Source organism: Cricetulus griseus (assembly GCF_003668045.3).
Source record: "Cricetulus griseus strain 17A/GY chromosome 1 unlocalized genomic scaffold, alternate assembly CriGri-PICRH-1.0 chr1_0, whole genome shotgun sequence".
Taxonomy (NCBI): domain Eukaryota; kingdom Metazoa; phylum Chordata; class Mammalia; order Rodentia; family Cricetidae; genus Cricetulus; species Cricetulus griseus.
In genome coordinates this window covers 23184848-23207248 of record NW_023276806.1, presented here as the reverse complement: position 1 = coordinate 23207248, position 22401 = coordinate 23184848, and the positions used below count along the sequence as shown (strand labels likewise).

The 22401-nt window shown below is 38.5% G+C and overlaps 1 protein-coding gene across 1 annotated transcript in view; it reads right to left on the bottom strand.

Annotated features, from left to right (window-relative positions):
- Positions 1-22159, bottom strand: part of Bank1 (B cell scaffold protein with ankyrin repeats 1) — a 286273-nt gene extending 264114 nt beyond the window's left edge. Inside the window, exon 1 of the mRNA XM_027395774.2 lies at positions 21141-22159. The gene's annotated coding sequence lies outside the window, so the exon portion shown is untranslated. The remainder of the gene's footprint in view (positions 1-21140) is intronic.
- Positions 22160-22401: the final 242 nt, after the last annotated feature.

Below are 22401 nucleotides of genomic sequence, written 5' to 3'. Positions count from 1 at the left end.
CAAAGCATAAAACAACAAATTTAAGATTAAGTCTTTTGTCATATAAATGAAGGTAAGTGATGAACGCTTAATTAGTACTTGAAGATAATAAATATGTTTGTTTGCTGCACAGACAGACAGAATAAAAAGAAGATGGTACGGAAGGATGAAAACTTTACCAGAGTGAAGCATTCAGGAAATGAAAAACAATGGTGATAGCAGAAGCCAATGAAGTAAAAACAAAATTACAGAACAGAAACTTCTCCAAATTGAGAAGTTCCCACCCTGAAAAAAATCTTGTAAAATTGATAGATTACTGACATAGGGGATATAAATAGATATAGAACATAAATTACCCTTGAGGACATGGAATGTTTGTAAAGATCGTGCCAATGATAGGGTTAATATGCTAGAAATATTTGCCAGCAATATCACTAAGATGAAGGATGTATTCATTGATAAATGTTGGTACATAGTCTCAAAGAAGGCGAGGTTGGCGGTATGTAGAAGAAAAATGAAGCAAGTCTACAGAATCAGATACCTCCCATGGGAAAAGAGAAGCAACAGTATGCAAAGTATGCAAACAACCACACAGATGTCTCAGAGAGGTTCAGAGAGTTGCCTCCTCTTGACTTCTGTTTCATCCATGGGTGCACTAGAAGGTGAGACAACGTGGAACTTAAAAAAAAAAAAAAAAAAAACCCAAAAAACAAAAAACCTTTGAAACAGTTTGCTACTATATATAGTGCATGTACCTGTGTCACAGTTTAACCAGGCACACACCCAAACTCTAACAGTACCTTTGAAAGGCACCACAGAGATTTCTGTTCTTTTTGAAAGTTTCTGTCTCAGAGTGTGTGTGTGTGGGGGGGGGGGCACATATAACTTCACTAGCAGATGAGAAGTGGCATTGTGATTGAATACATTAAACACAAGCTAAAATCTTCCTGCAGAAAAACTGTCACAAATGTCAAGTATAGTGGTGTTTTCAACATTGCAAGACTTTTTCTTTTTCTTTAAGAAACATCAGAGAATGTTACTGCCTGATCCATGCGAGGAAATGAAAAATTAGAGGAAGTACAGACTGCATTTTTGAAAACTTTATGTTATGCTAAGTATTATTTGAAGACTCTTCTCTGTCTCAGAGTATTTATCAATTGGTCCATTGTGACACAAAATAACAAAATATAGTTACATGTTGCTTAATGGTAAAGATGTTATCAAGATTGTGTTGTGGAGTGATTGTATGATTTGGAGAAGACCAGACTGAACTCCCACAGAGGAAGATGTTGTAGACTCTTAGAGTCCCTTAAACTTGGGCCTATTGCTCTTAGCAGACAAATCTCCACACATGGTACCAAGTAGCTAATACAGGCAACAGCAGCAGAATGGTATTTATATATTTGTACATCTCCATGGAGAAAAATACAGTGAAAATATAGTACAAGGGAAGAAAATATGTAGCATTAGAAGCATGTGATAGGAAAAAGAGGACAATCTTAAAGCAACAGTCTAAGCTACAACCTCTAAAATCTAGAAAAGCAAAAACAAAATAAACTCAGAGCAAACACAAAGGAAAGAATAATAGGTATGTCATTTGCTACCTCCAAGCCTCGAAATGCTCATATGTCTTACTTATACTCAGTGGCTAAGTGCTTAATCAAAGTATAGTGGCACCATAGCAAAAGTACTACTCAGGAACAAAAAGGAACAAGTTTATCTGGACAAGAAATGACTTGGAAGAGTTTCCAGCAATCCCCAGAAACTTATATGTTGTGTAATTTTAGTCACACAATGTTCTTAAAATGACAAACTCTAAAAACAGGTAACTGACTCATGGCTCCTATGGTTTAAGAAGGCAATGGAGGTGGGAGAGGTTAAGGAGTCAGAGGAAAAGGCTGTGTGACTGTGAGAGTTGAGCATGGGGGAGCCTGGTGGTGACAAAATGCTCTTGGCATTGGTTTTGTAGGTTATGCTGCTCTGTAGCTTTGCAGGGTGTTACAATTGGGGGAAGCTGTCTCAAAGGTGCATGGCATCGCTCTTATTTTTATAACTTCCTGTTAATATGAAGCTATTTCAAAAATTGAAAAATAAAGCAGCTGAGGTATCTCTCTCTCTCCCTCTCTCTCTCTCTCTCTCTCTCTCTCTCTCTCTCTCTCTCTCTCTCTCTGTGTGTGTGTGTGTGTGTGTGTGTGCGTGTGTGTGTGTGTGTGTTGGGGGTGGATTGCTCATCTGTTTAGCACCTACTATGAGTGGAGTTTACAAAAAAGGAATCTTCTCTGTGTAAGTCAGTGGGTGAGAGGAGAGGGGAAAACAAGGACTCCACCTTACATTGCCGTACAATTCGTAAACACCATGTTGAACATGGGTTACAAAGAACTTAAAAAGAATTGTTTTAATAAGAAATTAAAGTATCTTACTGTAGCTTTTTTACATTTAGAAATTTTTAGAAATTTTTCACTTTGACTGATTTATAATGGTGCATCATCAAACACACACATGCTATTACTTAGTTTACAGATACATCTTTATATCCTTTTCTTCTGTTCTTAACTTTATCCTACCCTTTGATAGTTCTTTTGTGTGTGACAAATGAAGGCATAAACGCATGCATTGCCCACCCTCAGTCTACTCCAAGTCAGGAATGTGAGTAGCACAGTCTTGCACTTCCACGATCTTCAGGAGTTGCCTTCCTTATGAGAGCAGTGTCTCTTAGATGGCTCCTGAGGAACCTCCTCCAGACTGTTTTGAAGTTAACTTTAGGTTTTTCTTTTTTAATTTAATTTTAATTTTTTTTGTAATTAATTTTTTTAGTTCAAATTAGGAAAAAGGTTGCTTCACGTGTCAATCCCTTTACCCACCCCTCCCCCAAACCCTCCCCCCCCAACCACCACGTGCCCCCCACACCATCCACACTCCACTCCCCAGGCAGGGTGGGGCACTCAGTGGGGCTCCCCAAAGTCCACCACATCATCCTGCACCAGGCCTAGGCCCTACCCCATGTGTCCAGGCCAAGAGTGCATCCCTTCACGTGGGATGAGCTCTCAAAGTCCCTTCTTACACCAAGGAAAAATACTAATTTACTATCAGGGGCCCCCTAGAGTGCAGAGGCCTCCTCATTGACATCCATGTTCAGGGGTCTGATTCAGTCCTGTGCTGGCCTCCCAGACAGCAGTCTGGGGTCCATGTACTCCCCCTTGTTCAGGCTAGCTGTTTCTGTGGGTTTCACCAGCCTGGTACCGACCTCTTTAATCTTCATTCCTCCCTCTCTGCAACTGGGTTCCAGAGTTCAGTTCAGTGTATATCTGTGGGTGTCTGCATCTGCTTCCATCAGCCACTGGATGAGGGCTCTAGGATGGCATAAGAAGTAGTCATCAGTCTCATTATAGGGGAAGGGCATTTAGGTTATCCTCTCCACCATTGCCTAGATTGTCAGTTCGTGTCATCCTTGAAGATCTCTGGAAATCTTCCTAGTGCCAGATCTCTCCTCAGAACTATAATGGCTCCCTCTGATATGGCATCTCTCGTTCTGCTCTCCTTTATTCTTCCCCCAACTCAATATTTCTGTTCCTCCGTTTCTTCCTCTATCCTCCTGTTCTCCTCCTCTCATTCTGGCAGCTCCCTCTCCCCTCCCCTCACGCTCCCAATTAGCTTAGGAAACTCTGCCCCTTCCCATTCTCTGGGGTCCATGCATTTTTCTCTTAGAGTCTTTCTTGTGTCCTACTTTCTTTGGTGAAGAGGATTGTAGGCTGGTAGTCCTTTGCTCTACATTTAAAATTCATATAAGAGTGAGTACATACCATGTTTGTCTTTTTGTGACTGGGCTACCTCACTCAGGATGGTTTCTTCTAGTTCCATCCATTTGCCAGTGAATTTCAAGATTCCATTGTTTTTCTGCTGAGTAGTAATCCATTGTATAAATGTACCACATTTTCTCTATCCATTCTTCAGTTGAGGGGCATCTAGGTTGCTTCCAGGTTCTGACTATTACAAATAATGCTTCTATGAACATGGTTGAACATATGTACTAGTATGAACGTGCAATATTTGGGTATAGCCCAAGAGAGGAATTGCTGGATATTGAGGTAGACTGATTCCCATTTTTCTGAGCAAAATACTGATTTCCAAAGTGGTCTTACAATTTTGAACTCCCACCAGCAATGGAGGAGTGTTCCTTTTTCTCCACATCCTCTCTAGCATAGATTGTCATTGGTGTTTTTGATTTTAGCCATTCTGGCCAGTGTAAGATGGTTTCTCAGAGTTGTTTTGAGTTGCATTTCGCTGATGGCCAAGGATTTTGAGCACTTTCTTAAGTGTCTTTCAGCCATTTCAGATTCCTCTGTTGAGAATTCTCTATTTAGTTCTGTACCACACTTTTTAATTTCATAGTTTGGTGTTTTGGTGGCTAGCTTCTTGAGTTCATTTTATATTTTGGAAATCAGCCCTCTGTCAGATGTGGGGTTGGTGAAGATCTTTTCCCATTCTGTGGACTGTCGTTTTGTCTTATTGACTGTGTCCTTTGCCTTACAGAAGCTTCTCAGTTTCGGGAGGTCCCATTTATTAATTGTAGATCGCCATGTCTGTGCTACTGGTGTAACGTTCAGGAAGTGGTCTCCTGTGCCAATTCGTTCAAGGGTATCTCCCACTTTCTCTTCTAGAAGATTCAGTGTGGCTGGATTTATGTTGAAATCTTTGATCCATTTTCACTTAAATTTTGTGCATAGTGATAGATATGGATCTAGCTGCAATCTTCTGCATGTCCAAATCCAGTTGTGCCTACACCACTTGTTGAAGATGCTATCTTTCTTCCATTGTATAGATTTAGCATCTTTGTCAAAAATAAGGTGTTCTTAGGTATGTGGGTTAATATCAGAGTTTTCAATTTGATTTCATTGGTCTCTCTGTCTATTTTTGTGCCAATACCAAGCTATTTTCAGAACTATGGCTCTATAATAGAGCTTGAAGTCTGGGATGGTGATGCCTCCAGAAGATCCTTTATTGTACAGAGTTGTTTTGGCTATCCTGGGTTTTTTTTGCTTTTCCATATAAAGTTGAGTATTATTCGTTCAAGGTCTGTGAAGAACTGTGTTGGGATTTTGATGGGGATTGCATTGAATCTATAGATTACTTTTGGCAAGATTGCCATTTTTACTATGTTGATTCTACCTATCTGAAAGCATGGTAGATCTTTCCATTTTCTGGCATCTCCTTTAATTTCTTTCTTTAAAGACTCAAAGTTCTTACTGTACACATCTTTCACTTTTTTGGGTAGTGTTACCCCAAGATATTTTATGTTGCTTATGGATATTGTGAAGGATGATGTATCTCTGATTTCTCATTGCATTTATCATCTGTATATAGTAGGGCTACTGATTTTTTTGAGTTAATTTTGTATCCTGCTATGTTGCTAAAGGTGTTTATCAGCTGTAGGAGTTTGCTGGTAGAGTTTTTTGGGTCACTTATTTAGATGATCATATAATCTGCAAATAGTGAAAGTTTGACTTCTTCCTTTCCAATTTGTATCCCTTTGATCTCCTTGTCTTATTGCTCTATCTAGAACTTCAAATAAAATATTGAAGATATATGGAGAGAGTGGACAGCCTTGTCTTTTGCCTTTTCAGAGGAAAAGCTTTGAGTTTGATGTTGACTGTTGGTTTGGTCTATATTGCTTTCTATCATGTTTAGGTATGTTCCTGTTATTCCTGTTCTCTCCAAGATCTTTATCATGAAGGGATGTTGGATTTTTTCAAAGGCTTTTTCAGCGTTTAGTGAGATGATAATGTGGTTTTTCTTTTTCAATTTTTTATATTGTGGATTACATTGATGGATTTTCATATATTGAACCATCCTTGCATCCCTGGGATGAAGCCTACTTGATTATAGTGGATGATTTCTCTGATGTTTTCTTAGATTCAATTCGCCAATATTTTGTTGAGTATTTTTGCATGGATGTTCATGAGGTATATTTGTCTGTAGTTCTATGTTTTAGTTGTATCTTTGTGTGGCTTGGGTATCAAAGTGATTGTAGCCTCGTAAAAAGAGTTTGGCAATGTCCCTTCTGCTTCTATTGTGTGGAACAATTTGATGAGTACTGGTATTAGCTCTTGTTTGAATTTCTGGTAGATTTCTGCAGTGAAGCCATCTGGCCCTGGGCTTTTTTTGGTTGGGAGGCTTTTGATGACTGCTTCTATTTCATTAGGGCTTATAGGTTGATTTAAACTGATTATCTGTTCTTGGTTTAATTTTGGCAAGTGATATCGATCCAGAAAATTATCCATTTCCTTTAGATTTTCGATTTTGTGGAGTACAGATTTTCAATGTATGGCCTGATGATTCTATGGATTTCCTCAGTGTCCATTGTTATATCTCCCTTTTCATTTCTGATTTTGTTAGTTAGCATGCTCTCTCTCTGCCTTTTGGTTAGTTTGGATAGAGGTTTGTCTATCTTGTTGATCTTCTCAAAGAACCAACTCTTTGTTTCATTGATTCTTTGTAATGTTTTCCTAGTTTCTACTTTATTAATTTCAGCCCTCTCTTTGATTATTTTCTGGTGTCTACTCCTCTGAGGTGAGTTTGCTTCTTTTTGCTCTAAAGTTTTCAGTTGTTTTGCCAATTCTCTATTGTGACTATTCTCCAGTTTCTTCATGTGGGCACTTAGTGCTATGATCTTTCCTCTTAGCACTGTTTTCGGAGTGTCCCATAAGTTTGGGTATGTTGTGTCTGCATTCTCATTAAATTCTAGGAAGTATTTAATTTCTTTTTTTTTATTTCTTCCTCAACCCAGGAATAGTGCAATTGGGTGTTATTCAGTTTCCATGAGTTTGTATTTTTTCTGCATTTGTTTTGCGGTTGAATTCTAAATTTAAAGCTTGGTGGTCTGATAAGATACAGGGGGTTATTTTATTTTTATTTTTTTTGTATCTGTGGAGGTTTACTATGTTGCCAAGTATGTGCTCAATTTTAGAGAAGGTTTCATGTGGTGCTGAGAAGAAGGTATATTCTTTTGTGTTTGGATGGAATGTTCTATAGATGTCTGTTAATCCCAATTGGGTCATAACTTCTGTTAGATCCTTTGTTTCTTTGTTAAGATTCTGTCTGGTGGTCCTGTCTAGTGGTGAAAGCGGGGTGTTGAAGTGTCCTACTATATGTGTGTGTGTGTGGTTTTATGTGTGGTTTGTGCTTTAGTAATGTTTCTTTTACAAATGTTGGTACCTTCATATTTGGGGCATAGATGTTTAGGATTGAGACTTCATCTTGATAGAATTTTCCTGTGATGAGTATGAAATGCCCTTCTTCATCTCTTTTGATTAATTTTAGTTTAAAGTCTAATTTGTTAGATATTAGGATTGCTACACCGGCTTGTTTCTTGAGTCCATTTGATTGGAAAATCTTTACCCCAACCCTTTACTCTGAGGTAACATCTGTCTCTGGAGTTGAGGTATGTTTCTTGTATACAGCAGAAGGGTGGATTCTGTCTTCGTATCCACTCTGTTCACCTGTATGTTTTTATAGGCAGGTTAAGACCATTGACATTGAGGGATATTAATGTCCATTGAATGATGGTGCTCGTTTGTTTTGGATTTGTTGTTGGTGGTGTCATTGTGTGTGGATTTCGGCCTCCTGTTTCTTTACCTGTTTGGTAATGTTGGATTATCTATTACCTATATATTTGTGAGTGTACTTATCTTTGTTGGGTTGGAGTTTTTCCTCTAGGACTTTCTGTAGTTCTGTATTTGTGGATATGTATTGTTTAAATCTGGTTTTGTCATGGACTATCTTGTTTTCTCCATCTATAGTGATTGAAAGCTTTGCTGGGTACAGTAGTCTGAGTTGGCATCCATGTTCCCTTAGGACATCTATCCAGGACCTTAATCAGAAGTACACCCTAAAATAATTATAGCATAGAAAACATATACAATGATACAGGATAATTTATTGTCGGTAAACTATGATGTACTTTGTACAAGTGAATGTGTTATATTTGTACATTGACACTGTCATAGACATTTTTGCTCCTGCATCACCCCAAACATTTCAGTAGTTGTCTTAGTTGCTTTCCTACTACCATGCCAAGACATCATGACCAGGAACACCTGTAAAAGAAAGCATTTAATTTGGATGTTCATAGTTCTAGAGGATTAGAGTCCATGACCATCACAGCAGTAAACATGGCAGTAGATATGCACACACGGTTCTGGAGCAGTAGCTGAGAGCTCACATCTTATTCACAGGCATGAGGAACAGAGTGAGCCAACTGATGACGGTGTGTGACTTTCAAACCTCTAAGCCACACATTCACAGGGAAACACCTCCTCCAATAAGGCCACACGCCCAAATCTTCCCCAAATGGTCCTCCAACTGGAGACCACACACTCAAATATATGAGCCTATGGGAGCTGTTCTCATTCGAGTCATCAAAATAGTACATCTGCATAGTACAGGGCAATGTCTCTAGGCACTAAAAACTTTTCAAATCCACTAGAATCTCATGGCACCATTATCTTATATGGGTTTAATCATGGAATGAACTGCTATGAAGCATGTGACTTACTAATTTTGTATTTGATCAGAAATATATGGATTACCAACTAACAGCTTGCACTTTGAATTTGATGCAAGGTGTTCATAGAGCCAGGGCTAAAGAAGACATTCCATAGATGTGTCTCAATACAAGGGGTGCTTCCTCTACATTCTGTAAGGAACACTAAGATGTTGGCTGTTCTAACAGACTTTAAAATATCTGCAATAATTGTTAAAGGCACAACATTTTTTTCCTGATACCTTCTTAGAAACACTAAAGAATCTTTTGGATTCATAGTGATTTTTATTATTCAACTTTAAAACCTTTAACCATATCGAAGATAGAAAATGCTAAAAAAAAAAAAAAAAGACAGATTCCTGTCTCTTAGTCAAGGGACAGTGGAACTACATTAAAAACAAATTATTTCCTGAACATATAGTGCTCTTTCTACAAAAACTAGGATAACTACCTAAGCATTCTGTACTTATCAGCATGGTTGAAGCAAGACATCCCATAAAATTTCAGCGCAAATTATTTTCACTAAGCCTCTAAGAGTAAAATACAAAGTTTAATGTTGGGTGCCTGGGAGAGTAAGTCATCCAGGGGAGATTTATAAATGGGGGGAGGTGAGATCATTCTAATCAGATAAAGATTGGTGCCTGCTGGAATTATTCATCTGTCTTCCTACTAGTTGCACATGCTATTCAGTTATACTTGTTCCAGATTTAAACAACCATATCTGATGAGGAGTTTCACTAAGAAATTAATATCAGCACTACATGTTTGTTGTTTAAGGGAAACCTATAAGTGATTAAAGGGCCTGACAGATGTTTGCTCTATGTCTTGACACAACTGAGTGAAGTACTTTAGATCTGAAGTGCTGGAAAATATTATCTTAATTGACTTGGTATATAATGTCTTGAAAAAGCATGGTTCACAAGCACATAGTACTTAAGGAATTATGTTAGTCTTCACTGGAAAAATGAATAGCTTAGGGACATTATTTTTTAAAACCCATCTTCAATTTCTCTTGATTTAGTCTTTGTTTCTAGCTCTAAATATACACATGGGACACTCTTATTTTTCACTAAGAGCTTTCAACAATAAGAGTCCATGAAAGTTCATTTTGGACTCCTCAACTGCTGTCCATTTTCAGCATGCAGCACACACAGGAATCAGAAATGTGGATTCCAACACAACTATTTTCCTTACATGATAGCATCTTTAGTGTATTTTCTATTGAAAAAGTAACTTCAAATATAAAATAAAATGAAGTTTCTGTCTGAATATATAATGCATGGATAGCTCTTTGAAAGAGATAATATAAATAATAGATCAGCTCTCAGATATTTCAGCCATGTATTATTAATTAAAAAATAAAGATCAGATCTACACTGAAAAATACATCATGGTATCTAGTCTTCAGTATCTCTTAACAGCAAGGATTAAATTTTAAGGGCAGTGAAGTGGCCTTTGTCATATTCATGATGGTTGATGCTTGAATGCCTTTGAAGGATATATATATATATATATATATATATATATATATATATATATATATACTCTCAGAGCTTGCATTTTCTGAAAACATTCAACTCATCTTCTCTTGTAGTATTCCTACAATGATTCTAAGCCCTAATTTAAACAAAGTTAAGTCACAAGACACAAAAGAGAAGAAATAAGATCACCCAAGAATGTTACATCTATTTCTACAAAAATAAGTCTTATGTTTTCCAAGAAATTGGAGAATTTCTTACAAAACCATAGTCCCTGTGAAGTTATCTGAGCATTATAATTAGTAACCAGGGCACGCTTGGCCACTAGCAGTGCGAGAGAATTCCTGCCCGCATGAAGGTGGTAGTTCCAGCCTTGAGGGAGCGTCATGATCACTGGGTAGCCCTTCCTCCCTATCCATGATTGTGGCAACTGCTCTGTTCATGGGTTTCCCTCACCCATGGGGTGTTTTGGATTTTGGAATCTGTCTTCTGTGGGAAACCTTTGTCTTTTAAAGGCCACTTGCCCTAACCCTTTCACCATAGCTGCCACGTCCTGCCTTCAGTTTTCTTGCTCTTTGCTTATTTTTCTAGAACATGAAGTTGGGTTTCAATTTCCCATTTTACATGTGCAGGCAAATCTCATTGCGGGTATATTCCATCATAGAGTCTCAGGGTTTACCTATAAGAAAAGTGACTCTGCATGGCTAGAAAATACAATGAAGCAGCCAGGAAAAGGAAATTTTGAGGACATGTTTAGAGTTGGGGTTTATCTCAGGGCCATCTTCTTCTATGTGCAGAGGTTTGTAGAGAGAAGTGGAGTTGAGACATCTTAAGAATCTAAAATCCCAACAGTTCACATTCAGAAAGTCAAAAGTATATTATAAGCAGAGAGGATCTCAAATCAGAGCACACATGTTATAACTAGTTGCAAGCAGTTTTCTTTACCAGTTTAAAATGTATAGCATGTTAGATAATATTAAGTAGTTGGTATTGTGTTATTTCTGACAGGTTGCAAAATATTACAATGTAGATGCAAATTTGTAAGTGTCTTCAAATGCCTTGGTATAAATCATGTTTTAAAAGAATTAATTCAACACATGAGTGATACACAAATGGAAGGCATTGAAACTACAAGCCACACGTCTGAGACCTAGACTCCAAGAAAACACCATATAAAGAAGCTTAGATGAGAAATTTGTCGCTAAAGATTTAATGGTGGAAGGAGACTTTGTCACTGTCAAAAAAACAGCATTCAAATCACCCTGGTATCTGAGTTAATCAATAGGGAAAAAAATCATAAACAAGCATACATGGAAGGTATCATCAGCCAGACCATAGGTTGGCAAGCTTGTCTTGTTTTCACAAAGGTTAATGGAAACATCTTCACATGGATACATAGCAGGGATGCTTGGAAGTTCCAATTAAGTGTTTATTCAAGAAGGTGGTGTAGGCTAGTGCGAAGTAGAGATCTTTGCCAGATCTATAACATGTGGAATCCAAGCTCAATTTTCTTCAATTAAAAACTATTCACATTGTCCTAAATAGAGATACCTCCAATTCCCAAAGACAATAACCAAGACAAATGTCCAGGTTATGGTACAAACTTCCTTACACTTTTGCATGATTCTTGACTGATAATGGTGGGGTAGGAAGGACCGACATAATTTAGTTCTCTAGAGAATGATGAACCACACAAATGGCTCATGCCTCAGCATCAATGAAGAATTTATGCACGTGAAGATTTGTAAATTCTGTTTGTTTGAACTACAAAACCACATAGCCACTGTGGGAAGCAGAGGAAACCTGAGTGAGTGAAGTCCCTGGTGAAGGGGTGTTTTTCACATGGGCATGGCAATGTCAAGGACCCCCAATAACATAGACCATGGGAAAAGGCAAAGCCTTCTCTCCTAGTAAGAGCCAATGTTGAGAGTGTGTAAAGAAAGTGCCCACTGTCTTTCTACCTTGGGTATTTACAGCTTCAAGTGCTTGCTCTTCTACAGAGACCACACTTAGGAAGATTAGTTAAACCTACCTCTCTGTTCAACTGTATACAGTAATCCTGATTTCTTTTTTATCAGCATTTCATTATCTTCCTTCTCTGTTCAGTTATTGTAAAAACCTTGTTTCCCTGATCAATTGTAAGTAACAAACACACTGAGCCTCTGGGGTCCTGCACCTCCTCCAACAGATCCTGGCTTTTCTCTCTGTGTGTATGCATTTATTTGTCTTCATTCCCATGCCACTCCAGTCAGGTCCATCCCTGGAACCATGCTGGGTTTGGAAAGCAGGTAATTGAAGTGAAAACTCTGCCATCTGCATTTGATGGCTTTTGACACCACCTGGTTGTTGACACCATTGCAGGCCAAAGGAAAGAAAGAACATGGAGAAGCATATGGAAATGTCTCATAGATAGCAAGTGGCTATAGCTAACTACTGGAGGGTGAGAGGTTTGTTCACAAAAGCAAAGGTGAATGTGATTTCAGTGGTGAGCTTCATCTTTGCCAGAATGACTAACCATTGGAGACAATGGAAAAGCTCTTTGCCTCACTTCCCTGTGCCTTTATTCATGTGTGTGCATGTTGAGCTCATGGCCTTGTTCCACATCCATGGAAATCCCTAGAGTAGAACTCATAGCTGTTTTCCTCAAAGGGATGCTAGTGTCCTGGAACTACATGGAAGGAAGGTCCAGGCCCTCACTTCTCTGCCACTCAGGGGCAGACATGGGCTCATCTTGCTTTTCTTCTCTGTCTAGGACCACAACTTTAGTTTTAATTCAAGAGACTATTAAGTGTTGGGTCCAAGATTTTCTTTTCTTCACTAGTCAGTTTTGTTTAAGATATGGTGGTTTCGGAGTGGGAGGATCTCAGAGTTAAATTAATCCACCTGACTGCCAAAAGTTTTGTTCCAAGGAGGAATTTTGTTTCAAGTTCTGTAGTCATTCATTAAGCTATTTTAAATTAGCAAATAAAATGACATATCTATGTTATACAACATGATGTGTCAGTATATTTTTACATTGTGAGGTGGCTACCACAGGTGATTTATATTAACTCATCTACTTAATGTTTTCTTTTGTGGCATGAACAATTAAAGTCTACTGTCTCAAAAAGGTTCAAGTGTATATAATATTATTAACTGCAGTTACATTCTATAAGAGTCTATAAGAGACCTTTTGGATTATTCTTCTCTTTTAATGAACGTTTATAAAGTTTGACTAACATTCTCCAGTCTCCCAGGCCATTGGTGACCACACTTCTACTCTACTTCTAAGAGGGGATGAGCTTCTTCAAGCAACTGTGATCATTCAGTAACTCTCTTTATCTGTCTGGCTTATTTCATGAAAATATAGAACTAATCTACATTTCCAGCAATAGGTAAAAGGGAATGCTAAGTAATGTATACACAATGGAAAGCTACTTAACCTTTCAAAAGGTAAATATCCTTTGAAGTAATATGGATGAACCTGGAAAGTATAAAGTTCCTCTCAGCCTGTGTCCTCCCTACCTTCCCAGAAAAACTGAAATTAATTTCCTTCCTATCACCAATTTTGAAGATGAATATATACATTTTCCCATAGGTTTATCTCTTATCAGAAGTTGACATAAGAACTGTATATGTTGAGTTCAAATTTGAAAAACAGGTTCAATGAAACATTCATTGTAACAATCACCTCTGTTTGTAACAACTTATTGCAGTTTCTAATGGCATGTCATTTAAAATGTCTTGAAAACAAGCTATCAGGCTATATAGTTTCTACCTTCTTAGTGTGTGAAAGCCATTTTCTGTATACAAGATTGAAGAGTTCGTATAGGCCAGTGACATAATAACACTGTTTCAGGGTTTCTTTTCATTTTTTGCTCAAAAGTTTTATTGGGGAGATGTTATAGCAGGGTCTCACTTTGTAGCCCAGGCTGACCTATAACTCACTATCTAGCTCAAGATAGCTCAAACTCATAGTAATTCTCCTGCTAGGTTTACAAGGTGTGAATCACCATGCCTACAAATGTAGGAATGTTTGAGTCATACCCTAGGGACCATCCTATCCCACTGAGAATTAAAAGGCATAGGTAGCAAGATCTTCATTTTGGTCAAATCAATCTGAAGCAGCATTTCTATTAAGGCTGTCTTTCAAAGTCATACACATTAGCATGTTGAAGTCATCTAATATTTTCTAGCAGTGAAAACACAAAATTCTAGAAGTGAATTTGACATGTTTCTATGTGCTAAATAAAAATTTTTTGAAATTGATCACATAGACTTTTTTGCAATGATTTAAAAAAATACAATAGACCAGACTGATTTGGCTACTATCAGTTCTCTGAAGCAACAGAGTGCATATGCACATCCTCAAGGCTACAAAGCTGGACAGGGCACAGTGTGAATAAGCAAGACCTTGTAACCCAGTGGAGAAAATCCCTGCAATTCATAGATTACATGACCAAAATATACTAGGTCAGTTGTCACTAATGTTCATTGGGGTTCTTTCTGTTCATTTAAATCCTTATGTATAAATGCTTTTTCTCCTGAGGAAAAAATAGACCATGGATTTATTCACCTAGCAATGCAATCATTTATTTCCACAGTTGATTTTGATAGCTGCATTATTAGAGTTGTGAATAACTCTGATGGTGAAAGCCAAAGCATGCATGTCTCATGATCTCCCCTTGCTCCATTTGAGCCCCAGCCCAATGGGTAGTGCCACCTATATTCAGAGAAGGTCTCCTCTCCCTCCGGTCACTGCATCCCAACCTCTGTACATTCTCACATAAGCACACCTAAAATGTGCTTTACAATATTCCATGTGCTGCTTGTCCAGTCAAGTCGGAAGCCAGGATTTACCTCAATTAGAAAATCATGAAGAGGCCATGACTAATTGATCACAGCAAATGAAATAAACTATTGACTAACTATGCTGAAGCATGGAAAACTACAAGACAGATAGGTAAATCAGGAGTGCACATTCAAGCACTGTGCAGAGCGAGTACCCCAGGCCCCGTTTACCATGTCTACCCTGATGGGAGATGAGCCTCACTGGGGAGCAAGGTGCATGTCTTGACATTCTGAGTCAGGGTTTCTTGTCCTCAACACTAATAACAGTTTGAGGGAAATGATAACTGCTGGCGCTGCTGGTGTTCTTGTGTACATAGTCAGATGCTTAACTGTGCTTTGGACCACTAGCTACGGAATGGCAACAGCAGCTATCTCTTCCAGGGTGAGTCATTGCTGCCTTCATTCCTCAAGCATCCTCTGGGAATTAAATGTCTCCTGGCCGAGGACTGCCATATTATAACAACCACAAAGCATTGAATATGTAAACAGTGGCTCAAGAGCTAGCTTGGGGGTAGAGTGAACATCTAGTTAAGTGCAAAACTATTGGTTCAATTCCCAACTCTGCTGAAAAGAAAGTATGCAAGTACTACATCAGCTCTTTGTACATAGCAGCTTATCTACTAAGGTGTTCTCAGAGTGGGCATAGTTGTCAGTTTATTAACTGCATGGCCAAGGTCAGATTTGTTGGCATTTCTCTGCTTTTACTTCCTTATTTATTAAGGAGAGAAAGTGATTGAATTTCAGTTATGGAGTTCATACAAAACCTTCCTAAGGCACACCAGTCAATTATTGCTTGGAACATAATGTTTCATTAATAAATTATTATTATTATTATTATTATTATTATTATTATTATCCATTATACTTCTCTAGTACTGTGTGGCAGACCACTCATTCTTCCTAGTCTACTCAATAATGATCACTTTTGAATGGAGGCTTCTGTAATTTCATATGTTTAAGCCCAGAACTTTACATCTAAACACATGTCTCATTGTCACTGTGCTGAGATCCTGAGAAGTTGAAAAGTCAGTTAATTAAATGAGAATATTTATGAGGTATGAGAGAGATCTCTGGTTAGACTTTATTTTAGATTTTCCTGGTTACAAATAGTTTTGTTCTTATCTTCTTTCAATCTTAACAAATTGCTTAATAGCATATGTTTCAATTCTGTTTATAGTCATAAGATCCATGTACTTCTCCCTCCTGTAGTCACCTGATCTTTTGTGGGCATGTCCATAACAGGAGAGTGTATTGCTAAAGTGTGTCTGCTCTCCCCCAGAACACTAGTGTAACCATGAATAGTGACTTGCATGAATGATTTTTATCCACAGACCTACATAACAGAAGTCTTTGTTCAACCTTGACTATGTTGAAGTCTATCTTGGCTGGGTGTAAAATAACCTGCTGTGGTTTTTGTAAGCAAGCACACTGAAATAAACAGCACGGGGATGTGAGGAGGCAGAAAATAAAGGTATCACTGACAGTTCTGCTCATGGACATCTCTTCATAGCTGCAGCAGCCAGCCAGGTAGAGAAAGAGCCAAGCTTTCATTATCAGCAGCACACCTTAGTGACATTTAGAAGTGATGGGATTGCTTTTGTTAAGTGATATTTGAGGGGTATTTCCATTTCTCTTAGAGCTGACTCTTAGTGATGGAGTCCACCAAAGGTCCTCACTCCTTCTGGGTGGGGACACATCCTCTGTTAAGGCATTGGAGACTTCTCCAAGTGACATCAACCCATCCACACTAGAAGATACTAGAAGCAGCCAGCCAGCATCATTATCTTCTTTATTTTTCCTTAAACTGTCAAAAGTTTTATGTAGCAACTCACTAAATTCTTTCATCCTCAGAAGTGGTGAACTGGGATTATCGAATGCATTTACTTCAGTTAAGTTCTTTAAATAATTCATTCTATGGACTTTCAGAACTCCCAGGTACCAGATGGTTCTTTAGTAACTGTCAATTTCTTTGAGATGAAGAACCCACCTCCAGATACCACCAAGTCTACAGGAGAAATTCACCCTTAGAGTTCTGTTTCTCTAGAACCACTCCTGGTACCACAGGCTGCAATAGTCATGCTTCACTAAGAGAACAGCACTAGAGAATATGTGTGTGTGTGTATGTCTGTGTGGGTGTGTTTATATGTGTGTTTATGTATTTATATATATATATATATGTGTGTGTGTGTGTGTGTGTGTGTGTGTTTATGTGTATATATATATGTGTGTGTTTATGTAAATAAAATGTGTGTGTGTGTGTGTGTGTGTGTGTGTGTGTGTGTGTGTGTGTGTGTGTGTGTATTTATTGGATTTATACAACCCTGATATGGTTCAGGTAGAGTATCTGAGAGTTTGGTAGTTGCTAATTCCGTGAAGCTAAATATTTCAACAGTCCCGATCTGGTGCAGAACGCCTGGAGGATTTCTAGAGAGATGCTGGTCTTCAGCCTATGAAGGATGCCTGAAGAAGTCGGTTCTACTATGAAAAAAGAAATAGCAGCAGGATAGATGGGATTGCCAGCAAGGGTGAGGACAAGCAGGCAAAGTGTAATGTTTCCTTTTTCTATCTTCTTTTGTCTGGGTTGCCACCAGAAAGCACTGCCCACATTTAGTGTGACTGTTGCCACTTCAAATAAATCTGATCTGATCAAGAAAATCACTTATAGGAACACCCATCCCCTTGTGTGTTTGTTCATTTTAGATGTAGGAGAATTGACAATTAGGATCAGCCAGTTCACAGGATGTTTCCGGGAGAGGAATATGTGTCACAGACAGATCTCAGTTCAGGTGAGGTTTTGTCCCTGCTCAGAGTGCTCCGAGTAGTCCCATGATCCTCTGTGCCTTCAGTATAAGCTGTGTCATCTGCTCCACAGACCTAGTTACATGACGTAACATACTTGTGTGTGCATGTGTGTGTGTGTGTGAGAGAGAGAGAGAGAGAGAGAGAGAGAGAGAGAGAGAGAGAGAGAGAGAGAGAGAGAGACAGAGAAAGAGAGAGAGAGAGAGAGAGAGAGAGAGATTCATATTTGCCTGGGTACAAACACATGTGGAGTCCTATATCTTTCTCTTGTATTGATTTCCACCTTATGTTTTAATACACAATCTCTCACTGAACCCTGGAATTCATCCATCTTTGCTTCCCACTCACCTATATCTGACAGTACACTTGTTATTTATTTATTTTCGCAGGGTCTTACTATACGGACCTGGCTAGCTTGGAACTCACTATGTAAATCAAGCTTTCTTCAAATTCCCAGAGACCCACCTGCCTTTGCCACCACACCTGACTACTTATAAGTTGTTATATTTTATTTTGTTTGTATGTATGTACCTTTGTATTGATGTGTGCATATACATGTATTTGGGTGTATACTAAGTCCAAAAAGGGCAAGAGGTGCCCTTGAACTGCACTTACAGGCAATTGTAATCAGCCTGTTGTGGGTTCTGGGAACCAAACTTGATTCTCTGGCAGAGCAGCAAGTGCTCTTAAACCACTTAGGTATCCCTTCAGCTCCTCCATACCGCATCTGTCATCCAGGTTTCCATCAAATTTGAAATGGCATGAAATAATAGACAAATGAATAGCCCTAGTAGGAAAGGAAATGCTGCCTTTGAAAACTATAGGCAAGTTCTTTGGTTAGGTAAGAGTGACACTTAACTCACATGAGGGAATGACTCCAGCCTTGGGAAAATTAACACATTTTGGAATGCTGATAACAAATGTCGGAATTGTTAGGACTATTGATCTATCTGGGCATTATAGAGTTAGCATTCAAAACTAGCAACAATTCATGAAAAAATAGGAAATGCATTTGAAAGAGAGCAAGGAGGGCTATGTGGGAAGGTTTGAAGGGAGGAGGGGGGCTATGAAGCACTTATATTATGTAACATGAATAATGAAAGCCCAGAGGCTGATATTGGGGTTCCAGCTGAAGATCAGAGAAGCAAAGCAGCCAGCTACTAGCTCTTACCTATACCTCAGGCTGGAAGGGCTGTCCTGTCCTCAGCATGGCTGGAGAATAAATCTCTGAGACTGAATACTGAATCACCTGCTTCTATCTTCTTTACCTCTCTAGAGCTGGGATTATAGGCATGGGATCCCAAGTGCTGAGATCTCCTTTGTGTGAGTTGTCTCTTTTAGACTAATTCACTCTAATGTAACTCTTGATGACCTTGAACTCACAGATATCCATCTGCCTTTGTCTCCCAAATCCTGGGATTAAAGGTGTGTGCCAACACTGCCCAGCTTCTATAGCTAACTAGCATGGCTGGTGGAATTAAAGTATGTATTAGTATTGCCTGACTCCATGGCTGTGGCTAGCTTTGCATTTAAGTGGCTTTAAGTCATAAACAATATATCACCACAATATTATAATCTCAAAAGTAAAAAGATAACTAAAATAAAACAAAGCAACAGCAAAGGAATTCTCTCATGAACACAACACAAGCTTTCAGACAGGGGTGGAAGGAAACAGGAACCTATACTCCTTTGATCTGACATTACAGTCCCACTCCAAGGAATTGGTCTTTCCAGTTTCTAATTCTGTGGAATAACCTTAGAGAAAAAAGTCTAAATTTCGTGATTAAATGGATCTTATATGGACCCAAAGACCAGGAGTAAGAGATTTTTAAAGGAACATCCCCACTATTGTTTGTTGTCTCGGGTCTTGAAGACCAACAGGGTTTTTTAAAATTTATTTAGATTAGAAACAATCTTAGTTTATATATCAATCCCAGTTCCCTCTTTCTCCCATCTTCCCATGCCCCCCCACTGATCCCCTCCCCATCCTATCCCCTTTCTGCTCCCTGGGAAGGTGTTTTAGAACACAGTAATCAGTAAGATCAGCCTTTGCCTTACTGTCAGATTTGCCTTCCCATCTGGAAAGAAAGAGTTTCAGTGAAGTAAAAGAATAAAGTTAGCGATTCATTATAGAGATTTTACCTTACTGAGATACAATTCACACAAGTGAAATTCACCACGTTAAACTATTTGACTTGTGATTGACACTACCCCCTATAGCCATCACTGCTCAATTCAAAAAATGTTGTTATATGTGAGACAGTATCTTTAGAAAACAAAAGTTTGCAGACCTTGTGTTACACAGCTTTCATCCCAGCAGTCAGGACATAGACACAGGAAAATGTTTATAACTACAAGGTCAGCCCTGCCTACACAGTACATTCCAGGCCAGTCAGAGCTGTCTGGTGATACTTTATCTCAAAAATAAGTTAACCAATAAGTAAGTACATGGGGAAAAAGTTAAATCTTAAGATATATAAGTTTTATTTTATTTCTGAAACTTTCTTACATCACAGTCCAACTGAGTTCTTTGAACTTTTGAGGCACTGAACTTTCAGGGGCCAGACTGTCCCTGAAAGTTTTTACAGTTATAGATGTATGTATACCAGCTTCGACGTAATAAATTTATACCCATTTAGTATGATTTCAGGTTGGCCTGTCTTTTTTTCAATATATTTTGGATATCCAAGTTAATGCTTACAGCAGTATGATTACCAAAGTCTGTAAACAAGGCTGTGCTTAACACTAAGTCACTGAAGGCTGTTCTTGACTATGTGTTACTAGGATAAACTGTGCTGTGCTTTTTTTGAAAAAATAAAAGTCGCCTTCCATCCTGTGTCACAGGCATTTATAGTTATTAAATCTTTTCCTGGCCCATTAGCATGCCACAGTTTTTAAATCCCTCGGTGTACAATTTATGCTAATTTTAAAACCTACCACATTGCCAACACTGTTGTGAGTCCCTCCAGATACTATAAATCACAACTTCTTTGTTTCTCTTATGTTATTTAGAAGTTGTCTTGAAAAAAACAAACCTGAGACAATGCTTAAGCATAGCTAAACATCAGCTGAGGCCCAGGAGTAAGGCAGTTGTGGGGTTGGTATTGTAACCACCCTTGGTATCATGGTTTGACCTCTCTGCTCTTCTTGAAGGGAAGGGCTAATTCCTTCCTGGTCACAAGGAGGCTGCAGTAATTCCCAGCATTGGTTCTTTGCAGAGTGAGTTTTCAAGGGTAGAGTGAATGGGATGCTTCCTTAGTTCCTCTTTTAAGGGTAAAGAAAACCTGCCAAAATTCTACCAATTTTCATTTTACATTTCACGGGACAGAATCCCATTCCATTCACCTCGTGCCCCTAAAGCCATATACAGACAAGTGAACAAAAACTTGAATAAGCTTACAAAGAAAAGGAATGTTGTACGATGAATTTGCATAGAGTATGACAAATGTTGGTACATGTAACGCGTGCTAGGCCAGATCCACCTGTCTGAGTGGATCAAAGGTAAAATCACTTACAGTAATTCTTAGCTGTGAATCAAATAAGTGACGCTTCTTCAGCAGTCAGAATTTATAGAGCCATATGTAGATTGATTTCACAGATGTATCCATGCACTTGCTAATGCTGGGCATTAGATGGTAGGCGATGGCATCTCCATGTATTCCACTGCTGGTTTGTTTTTCAGTAGGTCTCTGAGGTGGGCAGTACTATTCTGTTTTTTTTTTTTTTTTTCAAATGAGGAGCTGGGGCAGGGAGGGTAATTAAATTGCCAAGGTCAGAATGTTAGTAGGCAGCAGACCCAGGAAAATTCCATAAGCACATTCTTCTCATCTAATTATCTCGATGTCTGTTTCACAAACAGTTTTCTTGTTGCACAAGCCAGGATATAGTGTCACTCAAATCAAGTTGAAGTCATGCTTTAGAGAAATTTTATGCTTTTCTGAGATAAATACTTGAAAAATGCCATGCCATCCGATCAAAGTAAAGTTACTTAGTTTTTTTTCCAAAGTGACCTGAACATCTAAAAGAGGGTTGTCAATGTAAAAAAAAAAAAATGAATGTTTATGAGTGTACAACAATAAATGGATATGTTCAGTAACCACAAAGTGAGAATGTCTGCCTTTAGTAATGCAGGTATTGATTTGAATAAACAGCCTAACAGATAACAGTTACAAACTTAAATATGTAAGTGAAAACATATTAGCAAAGGAACACGGTCTACTGTAGATACAGTGTTATTTCTGTGCAAACATGTGAGTGTATGTGCTATGGGGAAGCTAGTGCAGAAGGGCAGCGACCCCACAGCTTTTCTGTGAGGGAAAAGTGTTCAGCATTTGGCTATGGAAGGATGGCATCCAAATCACAGCAGTGCATGTCTTCTAAATACCCTTGCTGCAAAACACTAGAGAAAGGTGAGGAAGATCAAGGAATTACAAGGGAAAGCCTCAGACAGAGGCTGAAATTCTGAGGGGATTTTTTTTTCTGATGCTCTACAGTGTAGAGATTAACTTCAGAATTTGATGTATACATATATATATATATATATATATATATTATATATATATATATGTGTGTGTGTGTGTGTGTGTGTGTGTGTGTGTGTGTGTGTATGTATGTGTTACGATAAATCTTTCCGCCAAAAGCCACCTGAGCCCCATCGCCACGTGTGAGCTTTATGCTAGCAGCCTGCCTGAGTTAGGCCCAAATGAATACACAGAAACTTGTATTAGGTACAATGCTGCTTGGACAATGACTAGGATTTCTCATCTGTTAGCTCAG